This window comes from Panthera uncia (genome assembly GCF_023721935.1).
Source record: "Panthera uncia isolate 11264 chromosome B2 unlocalized genomic scaffold, Puncia_PCG_1.0 HiC_scaffold_24, whole genome shotgun sequence".
Classification (NCBI taxonomy): Eukaryota; Metazoa; Chordata; class Mammalia; order Carnivora; family Felidae; genus Panthera; species Panthera uncia.
In genome coordinates, this window is record NW_026057580.1 from 106,027,673 (window position 1) to 106,039,829 (window position 12,157).

A 12,157-nucleotide genomic window follows, 5' to 3' on the forward strand; every position below is an offset into this window, starting at 1 on the left:
CCGTCATGCTTGGGTTGAGGACTGTTGTGACAGAATCTGTGATGAATGAATTTCCGCAAATTAAAGTGTCTACAGTCAGTACATCTTACTAGTTTTCATATATATTGCCTTCCTCCTTTCCATAAAGAAATTATCTTTTCTCCCTTTGAAATTCTAAGAGCGGGGACATAATAGGATAGTGTGTGTTATAGAAACTGGTTGAGTAACACTGTGGCATCCTTGAGACATAGGGACACATATGGCAGGTAGGCCTAGGGCGGTGTATAATAGACATGAACTAGATTAAAACCACCTGAAGGGGCTTTGTAGTTATAATTGGTGCATCCTCTACACGAAGAGTCTTTTATTTATTATTTTACTACGGTCAATCAAGTGATTTTTTAAAAAGCTTTTTTGGTACTGGGTTGTGATACCTGTAGATTTAAAATCGAATTGAGGACAGCAGATCCTTAAATACAGAGAACAAACTGATGGTTGCCAGAGGGGAGGGGGGTGGGGGGTGGGCAAAAGAGGTGAAGGAAAGTGGGAGGTACAGGCTTCCAGTTATGAAAGGAACAAGTCATGGGGATGAAAGATACGACATGGCGAATATAGCCAGCGGTATCGTAATAGAGTTCTATGGTGACAGATGGTAGCTACAGCTGCAGTGAACATAGCATAACACAGAGACTTGTCCAATGAGTCTGTTGTACATCGGAAACTAATGTAACATTCTGTGTCAACTATACTTCAATTAGAAAAAGAAGGAAAAAAATCTAATTGAGCGGAATAAATAAATAAAAAGTGTTGAAAATAACTGAATGCATGATGACCATATGGTTCATGCCCAGTTGCCTGGAGTAATTATTAGTAGCATTTCTTCCAGTTCTCTAGTGTTGAAGATAGTTTCTATCATTGCCCTCCCTACAAGGCACTTTGAAAATGTCAAATGAGTGATAAATATGTGGAAAAACCTGAAGGACTTAAAACCCTTGAGTTTTCCCCTGTGGTCTTCACATGCACTTGTCCTTGGCACTGTTCCACCCACTCTTGCGAATGACATAGTCCCAAACTATCCCTCTTCATTCTTTAGATAAAATCCAGGCTGTCCAAACAATGGCTGCTAATCAATGTGAAAAATCCCTCTCTTCCCATTTCCGGAACTAGCTGAACTTTGACAAACCTCTTTCCTCCTGCTAAAGCCTCATAAGACATGACACCCCTTTCCCCAATTTAGAATTTCCTTAACTCCTTCAGAGCCTACTCATGCTAGGCATTTTCAAATAGTCTCATCCAGATAGTGCTCTGGTTGATTTTCTTCCTCAAGTAAGAAATAAACTCTTGGAATTTAGAGGTAACGTAGGAGAGAGTATTTCTACCTCTTCTGGTCAATGCAGACTAATGGAGTGGGGAAATATTTGAACTGAGCTTAAATGAGTGAATTGTTTACAGATTGAAGAATAAATTTTACATACTTACATACTTATCAGATATCAGTTTTCACCTAGGTATTTCTATATGTAGCAAGGCTAAAAAATATTGTAAGACAAAATTGGAAGCTGGATAACTCCTTGTGAGGGTAAATATGTGAGTAAGTGTCCAATTACAGTGTAAATAAAGCCAGCAAGTGTGGAAAGTCTCATTCTAGAAAGGACTTTAGTTTGCTCCAAAGCTTTTTTGAGTATGAGTATAGATTTCTAAAACCTACATTCATTCTAATCCATGTAGTCACAAAATTTTACTTCAGAAAGAATCTTTAAGCTAAAAATAATTTTCTTTGTATAACAACAGAACCAGAAATTTCAAAGAAATATTTCAAAAACCCTTTGACTTATTATAATGTTGCAAGGACATTATCACAAACAACGAATAGAAATATTCTCCTAAGGTGTAGATACAAAAATAATATAATCATCAAAGTATTTATGTTGAACTCTAAACTGCTCTTAGATTGCTTTTCGCAATCAGGTTGAGTACATGTTCATCACTGCCAATTTATTTGACTCCCAAATGCATCCTTCTGCTCTCTTCAGTATGTGTTTTAGTGCTCGGAGTATAGTTCTTTTCAGATATGAAAGACGTAAAGTGATATCTATTTCTCTGTCTTTCGAGTCTGGGATTTGAGTGCAGTTACAGAGCATTGAGTCTGCCTGGTCTAAGCTTTGGGTGATATCTGAGATAAAAGACACCAAAATCTCATTATTGACCAGTGGTGTGCTGGCAGTGTTTAACAACCAGCTCTTTTGGAAAAAAAGAAAAAAAGGGGGGGGGGGGAAGGTAGGAATTGATTTGTAGTGTTTGCAAATTCCCATGTTATAAATACTACCACCGTGGACATTTCATGTGACCGATGTGGAGCTCCTGAAAGCAGCATGTTTAGAAGCACATCATTTATAGTATCTTCATTATATGGTCATAACAGATGTGAACAACCTCCAGGGCATGGATAAAAACTAATGATGAAGTGGTGAATTTTACATATTTATTTTTCCTGTATTTTATTTATGTATTTATTTATTTTTGAAATGTTTATTTATTTTTTTAAATGTGTATTTATTCGAGACAGAGAGAGAGAACATAAGTAGGGGAGGAGCAAAGAAAGAGGGAGAGGGAGAATCCCAAGCAGAGAGAGAGGGAGAGAGAGAATCTTCACTGACAGTGCAGAGCCTGACATGGGGCTTGATCTCACCAACTGTGAGGTCATAACCTGAGCTGAGATCAAGAGTTGGATGCTTAACTTGCTGAGCCACCCAGGAGCCCAAAGTATAATTTTTTAAAATTATTTATTTATTTTGAGAGAGAGAGAGCAATAGAGAGAGAGAGAGAGAGAGAGAGAGAGGCAGAGAGAGGGGAGAGAGAGAATCCCAAGCAGGCTCCACGGTATCTGTGCTGAGCCCCATGCAGAGCCTGATCTCACAACTGTGAGATCATGACCTGAGCTGAAATCAAGAGTCCCAGGCATAACCAACGGAGCCACCCAGGGGCGCCTAGTATAGTTTATTTAATTGAAAATCTCCATAATTTAACAATGGTTATGTTAGTAACTGGCTTGCAAAATTCCTCGGAATGTAACGATGGGCTCCCGTGAGCTGGTGAGAGCAGATCCAGCACAGCATTTGTTTTGTGTATTTATTTCTTTGTTTTAAAAATATGGTCCTATGGATTGGCATTCTATCCACATCACCTTGGAACTTGTTAGAAATGAAGTCTCCAGTCCCATCCCAGGCCTACCAACTCAGATTATTTATTTTAACAAGATCATTGGGTAAATTCTACTCAAGTTAAAGATTGGGAAGGTGTGGCTGGGTGGCTTGGTCAGTTAAGCATCTGACTCTTAATTTCGGCTCAGGTCATGATCTCACAGTTTGTGAGATCGAGCCCCAGCTCAAGCCCCATGTCAGGCTCTGCCAGTGTGGAGCCTGCTTAGGATTCTGTCTCTCCCTCTTTCTCCACCTCTCCTCTGCTCACGTTCTCTCTCTCTCAAAATAAATAAATAAACATTTAAAAAAAAGTTTGGGAAGTACTAGAAATTCTACTCTAACTCCAGGCCAGCCTCAGGGTTGGGAAAGCGATTAACAGAGGAGTATATTGCTGGCACAAGGTTTAAAGTTAGGGAGAGTACCACGTGACTGGAAAACTCAATTTGATTATAAATCTTGAAAGCTAAGGAGAAAGTGGAATTGGGATAAAGATGAAAATAGTGGTGTGTGTGTGTGTGTGTGTGTGTGTGTGTGTGTGTGTGTATATATATATACATATACATACATATGTATACATACATATAAAATAATTCACATACTTTAGATACACAATTAAAAAGATACATACTCAATGATTATAGGCATGGGAAATGCCTAATAATGTGTCATGCATTTATGGTTTTTCTTTTTCCACGATGGAGAAATTGAATTTTAAGTTGGGCAACAACAATAAAATTATTCTTTTTACAAATAATTATTCTCCTCTATTTGCACTTAGCAAACAGGTCTGCACTTTGAAAATAGAAACACTTGAAATGATAGAAGTGCACAAAGATGGTCCAAAGTTACTACCGAGGTAGCATTCTAGAATCGAGGTAAAGTTGGAATCCTGAATGTTAAAGAGAATTTTGGAGAAGCTAGCTCTAATAGTTTCAATAATCAGATGGATAAAATGACCATTAGGTAGAGACCAGTCAGCCTCTTTCCCAACGCCCGGTGCTTGTTCAGTGGCTCTAGAACAAAGTAACCATGATGGTAAGGATTGAGGCTTTTTATGAACTCTGCACCTTGGGCTACCCTCCTCCCCCTTATCATAAGATGATCTGCTGCTGCTTATTGCTTAGTACCCAACCTCCCAACAACAGACAACAACTCTGTTTCCAGTGTGGCACTAATGCTTGGAGGGACCAGCCAGAGGCAATGGCGGCTGATTGGTTACATCAAACTATCTCCATCACAGGGCGAGGCAAAGAGTCACTTTCACTGAATAAGACGTTTTCTCGATATGAATTTGTCTACCCTGCCTGTGATGCTACTGCTGGCACTATGATCTGTAGACTCACAAAATGCCTTCTCTATAGTTCTGATATCCCACACAGCATTGCTTCTGATCAAAGAACTCATTTTGTAGCAAAGGGCGAAGTGAAGTAGTTGGCTCACACAGAAGGAATTAACTGGTCTGATGACATACCCCCCTTACCTAGAAGTGGCTGGTCTATTTCAAAAATGGAAAGGCTAATTGAGGTGTTAGTTACAGTATTACTTAGAAGAACACACCTTGAAAAAAAGAAACTTCTTACAGGAGACAGTGTGTAGTTTCAATGGGAGAACATCATGTCGTGTTTTCTCCCACAGTCAGAACACATGGGTCTCAGAATCAAGATGTATGGCTCAGTCCATTAAGCCTCTGACTCTTGGTTTCTGCTAAGGTCATGATCTCACAGCTCGTAAGACTGAGCCCCGCTTTGGGATCTGTACTGACCGCACAGAGCCTGCTTGGATTTTCTTTCTCCCTCTCTCTCTCTACTCTCCCCTGTTCATGCGCGTGCCTGCACACACATGCCCTCTCTCTCTCTCTCAAAATAAATACAGTTAAAAAAAATAGTGGAATAGCTGTATAACATATATTACATTGACCAGTACATGAATATACAGATTACATTGAACAATATATGAATTACATATTATCTGAGTCTGTTCAGGCTAAGGTAAAAATACCATAGACTGGGTGGCTTCAACAACAAATATTTACTTCCTGCAGTTTGAGAAGCTGGAAAGTCCAAGATCAAGGTACTGGCAGATGTGGTGTCTTCCTGGTTCATAAATGGCCAACTTCTTCTGTCCTCACATAGTGGAAAGGGCAAGAGAGCTCTCTGGGATCTTTCTTACGTAAAATCACTAATCCCATTCATGAGAGCTCTATTGTCATGACTTAATTATCTCCCAAAGACTCCACATCTTAATAGTATCACACTGGGGATTAGGTTTTAACATATGAATGAGGGGGACACACATAAATATAGCATATATATTGAATATATATAATCTTATATATTTTAATATTTATGTTCCTGACACTTTTATATATTTTATGAATATATAGCAAAGTTCCACTAGATGACACAACAATGGTTCAACTGAATTGGAAGGTGAGATTGCCATCATCATAGGCTCCTCAGCTCAGTGAAACAACAGGCAAAATAAGGAGGGTGGGTCCTCTAATGTCCAAAGTGATTAATTTCAATTATCAAGGGGAAAGAAAATCTATTTATTACTATAGAGTAGAGGCAAAGAGGATGATATCTAGAAATCAAGGAATTTTCTGGGGTTCTTATTTTTTTTAGATTTTTAAAAAATGTTTTATTTATATTTGAGAGACAGAGTGTGAGCGAGGGGAGGGGCAGAGAGAGAGAGGGAGACACAGAATCCAAAGCAGGCTCCAGGTTCTGAGGTGTCAGCACAGAGCCCGACACGGGGCTCGAACTCATGAAATGGCCCGAGTGAGCCAAAGTCAGATGCTTAACTGCCACAGACAAAACAAGAAAGGCTGGCTGAGGCTCAAATCCTTTAAATGAACTTTGTGGTTACTCCTCTGGGTAAGGAACCTAGAACAGCTTAGGACTGACTAAGGGCAAAATAAAAATGGACTGGGTAATAACATGAGGACCTCATGGCTATCAACTACGGCCGTAGGGCCATACAGAAGGAAAGACTGCCTACCCTTTTTATGTTCTGAGAGGATGACAAGCCCTTCCACCGAGGAATAGATTCTGCCTGTATGTCACCTACATGGCCTGTGCAGAACAGATGCAAGGTTTCCAGGACACGGACACAGACAAATTGCCCTGCAGAATTGGGGCTCAAGAGACTTGTGCAAACATGTTGATATCTGGCTACTGCTATTGCTACAGTAGTAAACTTTTCTTCTTTGGAAAAAAAAGAGACTGTAGTAGCATTGCATATTTTCTCCTTGCTTGTTATGTGCATCTATTTATACATAGTGCCTATTTTTTACTTGTCTGTCTCCTTATTCATGGTGGTGTTGTAAAGAATTTTATTGGAAGTGAATTTTACAATGTAGTCTTTAGGTAATAGAATATTTAATGTAACTGTAACTAAATTTGTAGAATGATGAGAATAGCCAATGATGAGACTGGGTATACTTCCATTTTGGGGAGACAGTGAAAGCTTCCTTACTAGTATGAAAGAAATTTCCATCTTGTTAGGTAGAAAGGAAGTGTGTTATTGTATGGAGGCTCAAAGTTGGGTTGAACTATGTGTATGATTACTGAATGGCCAAAGGGGTGGACTGTGTCAGCTATTAATTTATTGCTTCTCAGCTCCAAACACACCCTTGTTTGCCCTGCTTTGTGATGATGGAATTATGCTCTGCAAGTTATATGTACCCTTTGTCAGCTGGCTTGATATTAGGTTCCCCTGAAAAGACACTGGACGGACATTGTCGGACAGAAGAATAGGAAGAGACTTGCTGCCTCTGTGTTCCATTTTCCACGGGGCACTGAGAAGACTGGTGTGAGGTGGGCACAGAAATGTGTTCCACAGCTGAATGCCCTTTGCCTCTTACTGAGGGCACCTCTTAGCAAGCTTGTTTATGACCATGGACTGCTTGTACAGTCCAGTGGTGGCATCCTCCAGCAAGCTTCTTGGTCACCACAATGAGAAGATATTCTGGTGGTTTCCCTGTTTCACAATGAGTGACCTCATCGCAGTGGCAGGTGGCATGCAGCAACCACACCATCCACTCCCCAGCTCTGAATCTCAGCCCTGCAGCCCCCTCAAGTCCCTGAGTTCTTCCCTCATTGCCTTCTCCTGCAACCATCCCATAGATGCTATCCTTGTATGCTTTAGTAGCCACATTTTAACTAGTTAGAAAATCTGCTTCCCCAGTTCAAATTTGAATGAGTCTTTGGTCTCCTAACTTGTGTCCTGGCTGATGCATATAACTTCATTACTTTTTAAAAAAATGTTTCTTTGTATAAGAACTTCACACAATAGTTTATATCATTTATTATTTATTAAGTTAAAGTTTAGGACTAAATGAAGCTCTCTTGCTACTCTCTGGGCTCACACAATTTCAACAAATCCTTTTGGAAAGTTGAAGAACTACAGTGTATATTGTTACACACATCTATTTGTGGCACTATTTATTATCATTACTGTTTTACACTTTTTCCTATGGTATCCATTTTCTAGGGTTGCCATAACAGTTTACACCCAGGTGACTTAAAACAGCATTGGGGTGCCTGGGTGGCTCAGTTGGTTAAGCGTGTGATGTAAGCTCAGGTCATAATCTCACGGCTCATGGGTTTGAGCCCTGCATCAGGCTCTGTACTGATGGTTCAGAGCCTGGAGCCTGCTTCGGATTCTGTGTCTCCCTCTCTCTCTGCCCCTCCCCTGCTCGTGCTCAGTCTCTCTCTCTCTCTCAAAAATAAATAGGCAAATTAAAAACAATTTAAAAAATTACCCCCAAAACAGGAGTTTATGCTCTCATAGTTCTAGAGGCTAAAAGTCTGAAATTGAGGTGTTGGCAGGTCCATGCTCTCTGACAAATCTGCAGTGGAGTCTTCCTTGCTTCCTCCTGGCTTCTGGTGGTTTGTCAGAAATCATTGGTGTTCCTTGACTTGTGATAGTATTACTCTTATCTCTGCCTTCCTCATCACATGATGTGTCTCTGTTCACGGGGCCATCTTCTTATAAGGATGCCAGTCACATCAGGTTAGGGGCCCACCCTACTCCAATATGCCTTCATTGAATCAGTTTCATCTACAAGAACTCTATTTACAAATAAGGTCACATTCAGAGGATTAGTGGGTTAGAACTTTAACTGTTTTTTGAGGCGGGTTGGGAGAGAACTCAGTTCAACTCCTAATACATCCATATCCTGAAATATTAGCCATTAAATTTTTTGACATTTTATGTTCCTGATATACTACCAAATAAGAAACTAGGTTAAAAAATGTGCATAATGTCATTTTTCTAAAAGAAAATAAATATACATATTTTTATAAAGAGAAATATCTATCAGGATATGCCTCAGAATGATAATAGTAGTTATCTCTGGGTGGAAGAAGAGTAAGATTTTTAAAAATTTGCCTATCTAAAAAAATTGCCTATCTGTATTTTCTAATTTTTCTAAGGCAAGTTTGGAATAGTTCTGTGACAGAATATTTTTACTTAAAATAATTAAAACCATTGTAATAAACAATGCGTTTGTAGAAAAGCCTGTTTTCTAGGTTTTAGAAACATTTTGCATTTTTTTAATCCAATGTTTCAGGCAATGTACCGGTAACTATAGGTAGTTGTTGAATAGGAAAAGAGATATTGGCTTGGTTGTAGATATGTGTATTCAGTTCAGTCTGTGGGATAAGTTACTGGGCTGTGGGGATGAACAATAGTCCAGATTCTTGGTGGGAGTGGGGGTCAGGGTGGAATTGCTGATGTTTTCTTGTGCCACATGACTCAACTGTATAAATATGATTGTGGCAAAATTGTTATTGTATGTGCCAAAATGATGCTTCAGGGTGACTGAATTAGACCTGCATAATTAGACATGAAGAGGTATCTGAAATCCAAATCCTCGTGATTTCCAACCATAAAAAGTTTATGAATTTTTGTCTCTTTATTGCAACATTTCAAGAAAAAAATTATTATCAATGAAGTTGTCCCAAGTGTTATAAGAGTCAAGGTCAATGAAGATAATTACTTTTCAATTTCTGGATTCTATATTTACATGCCTTCTGATTTGCATAGATCACTGGATTTCAGTAAACCTGATAAATCAGGTTTATCTATACTAAGACACCATACTTGACTAAATCCTCATTGGGAAAGAATTTCTGTCCTTCTAAATGATTCCCTCTGAATAAGGGAAGGGTTGGAGAAGAGTTGTTTGACTATGAAGTAGGAGATAATACTATGACTCTAAGTATGAAATTCAATACGAATGAGATTAGTCCCTATAGCTGGAGTATTTGGCAAGAGTTCACTAAGAGTTAACATAAGTAGTTTTCAGGCATTAAGCAAAGGACTCTTAGGTGGACTCTTCAACATTTCACCATAAGGAGTTTGGTTATGGAGTTTAGCTAAAAAAGACTGAGACAAATTGGACAAGTAAAAATTTGGATCACATCTCCATATGATGATTAGTTTGGCAGAATCCAGAATCCATAAAGCTCCTTGATGCTCTAGGGAAACATCAGGGGCTGTTGTTTAAGTGCTTTTGATATTCTTTCATAAAGATTGGACCTTAATATTGTTGGAGGGTATCATCAAAAGGATGTGACCACTGGTTGACCTGTGAGCTGGACCCAGATAATTGGAGGTTCTTCACTCCCTCCCCTGTCCTTGGAATATACTTTCTGCCCACGACATTAGAATTCATTTCAAGAATGCAGCCTTGAGAAAGTAATGTGTTGTTGGGACCATCCGGACTGTGTATGTGACTGAACCCTGGTAAAGCATCTATATAAAATTTAAGATTCTAAGATTTTAAGTAGATTTAAGATCTACTCATGTTGCAGCTAACCAAAACAAGCCTCATAATGTAAGTTCTCTTGGCTTCTTAAAACTTCCATCTACTGATTTGGAGTTATCTGCCTCTTTGTCTCTTTTTGCCCTCAATGTATGGGGGCCAGTTTTGAATTTCACCCAAGGAACTCCTGAGGCTGCAATCTGACAAATACGTCCGAAAATAAAGTAGTAAATTCAAGTTGGCACATTTGGATGATATCTATTCATTTCATTTCTTTCTGGGGACTTACCTCTTTCACCCATCCACAAAGTCAAAAGTTTATCACTTAGAAGACCAGTACGATGATGTATCAGTCTACTCCCTTATCCGTGATAGACTAAACTATTTGAATACCTGGTCAAGTTGGACAGAGTCTATCTAGCAGAAATCTGGATTGCTCAATAAGAGATTCTAGTCTTTGCTAGTCTCTACAAAGTTTTGAAGTCATTTCAGGTATCAGAAACAAATAATGAGGAAATGTTTTCTTCCACATAACAGTAGTTAGGGACCAAAATTCCAGGCAGTCAATTCCAACACAATCGAGTCAACTTTTTAAATAAGATTTTATTTTTAAGTAATCTTTACACCCAACATGGGGCTGGAACTCACAACCCGAGATCAAGATTCGCACACTCTACTGACTGAGCCAGTCGGACACCCCAAAACGAATTCACTTTGAAATGGATTTCTTCAGGTAATTAAGTATACAGACTGTTACTAGGGACTTTTACATATTTTCCTAGCACCTTTTATATAAGATATGGTAAGCTCAACCTTAGATTAAATACTGATTGTATTATTTATGCACAGACATTAAATATTTCAAGGCAAATATTCTCATCTGTAGCCACCGATTTTTCTTTCTTTGCTGGAATGAGAAGGATGGATAGAAAATGCCCTATATTTGCACTTTTATCATTCAAAGACTCCCTGCATCTTGTGCATTTAAGCTTCAGTCAAGTGGAATTGTCATCTCCTCTCTTTACCGGGGTTGATCCAGCCTCCAGGGCAGGCCACAGAGTAGCTGCTATACTCTGTGCCCACCACCCACATGAGGTATGCTACCGAGACCTTCTGCAGTGCACCATCTCAGAACTGAATTACTTTTGCTGATGTTTCCCAACCTTCATTAAGCAAATGAGCCCTGAATGCTGTTCTGTGCCAGATACTGTCCGTGAAACTGAGACTGTGGTAGAGGCAAGACAGACACTGTGCTGCCCTCATTGAACTCACAGCTCAGAGGATAGAAACATTAACTGAATATTTAAATCAGTTTTTTTAAACCCATTCAGTAAATATTCACTGAATATTTACTATGTATCCATTACTGTTTAGGCACCAGTGATAAACCAGTGAAAGAAAAAATGGTAATATCCCTGTCTCAAGATTGATTTCTAGTTGATATAAAATTACAAAAACAGACACATACTAGGAGAAAAATTGTCGAGTCCAATGACCACATGTATCAGGGAAATGTTAGCTAAGCTAGCAGTTCAAGATCTGCCATGTCATGGCTAGGCAGGGCCATGAAAGATAAAGAGTAAACCAAGAAAACAGCATGAGCAGAAGAAAACATTTCAGGTGAAGAAAACACATTTTAAGAACCTGGGCTAATTAGCATATAATTGTGGGAAAAAGCCCTGAAATATGAAAATTCAAAAGTAATTAAAAGTCCTAACAATTAATTCTAAGTCCCTGACCAATTAAAATTAATTAAATGACCATGAAACTAATTTCTCTTGGGGCTTTTTCCAACATTCAATTTATGATAAAAAACAATTACTGTATTCAACACTGAGTATTCATTAGGGAATTCTGATCAAGGATAAGAAAGTGAAGAAGTTTATATTAAGGATAAACTCAGTGCTAACAAATTCTATATATGCAGTCATAATTATACAATACTTTTAAGTAAAAATATAATTTAGTACTTTTACATTTTAATTTTGAATACAAAAGAAAGGGAAATTTTTCATTATTAGTAGGTGTGCAGAGCTAAAAAAGAATTTTATTATTTTTTTCTAATGCAACTGAAATATATGTTCATGTGTAAAATTTGAAAAGTGGACAAAATTATAAAAAAATAAAGGGAAATTAGCAATTATCCCACATCCAAAGTTTATATCAATTTATGTTATGGTTGATTTAAATTTTCAAATTAAAAATC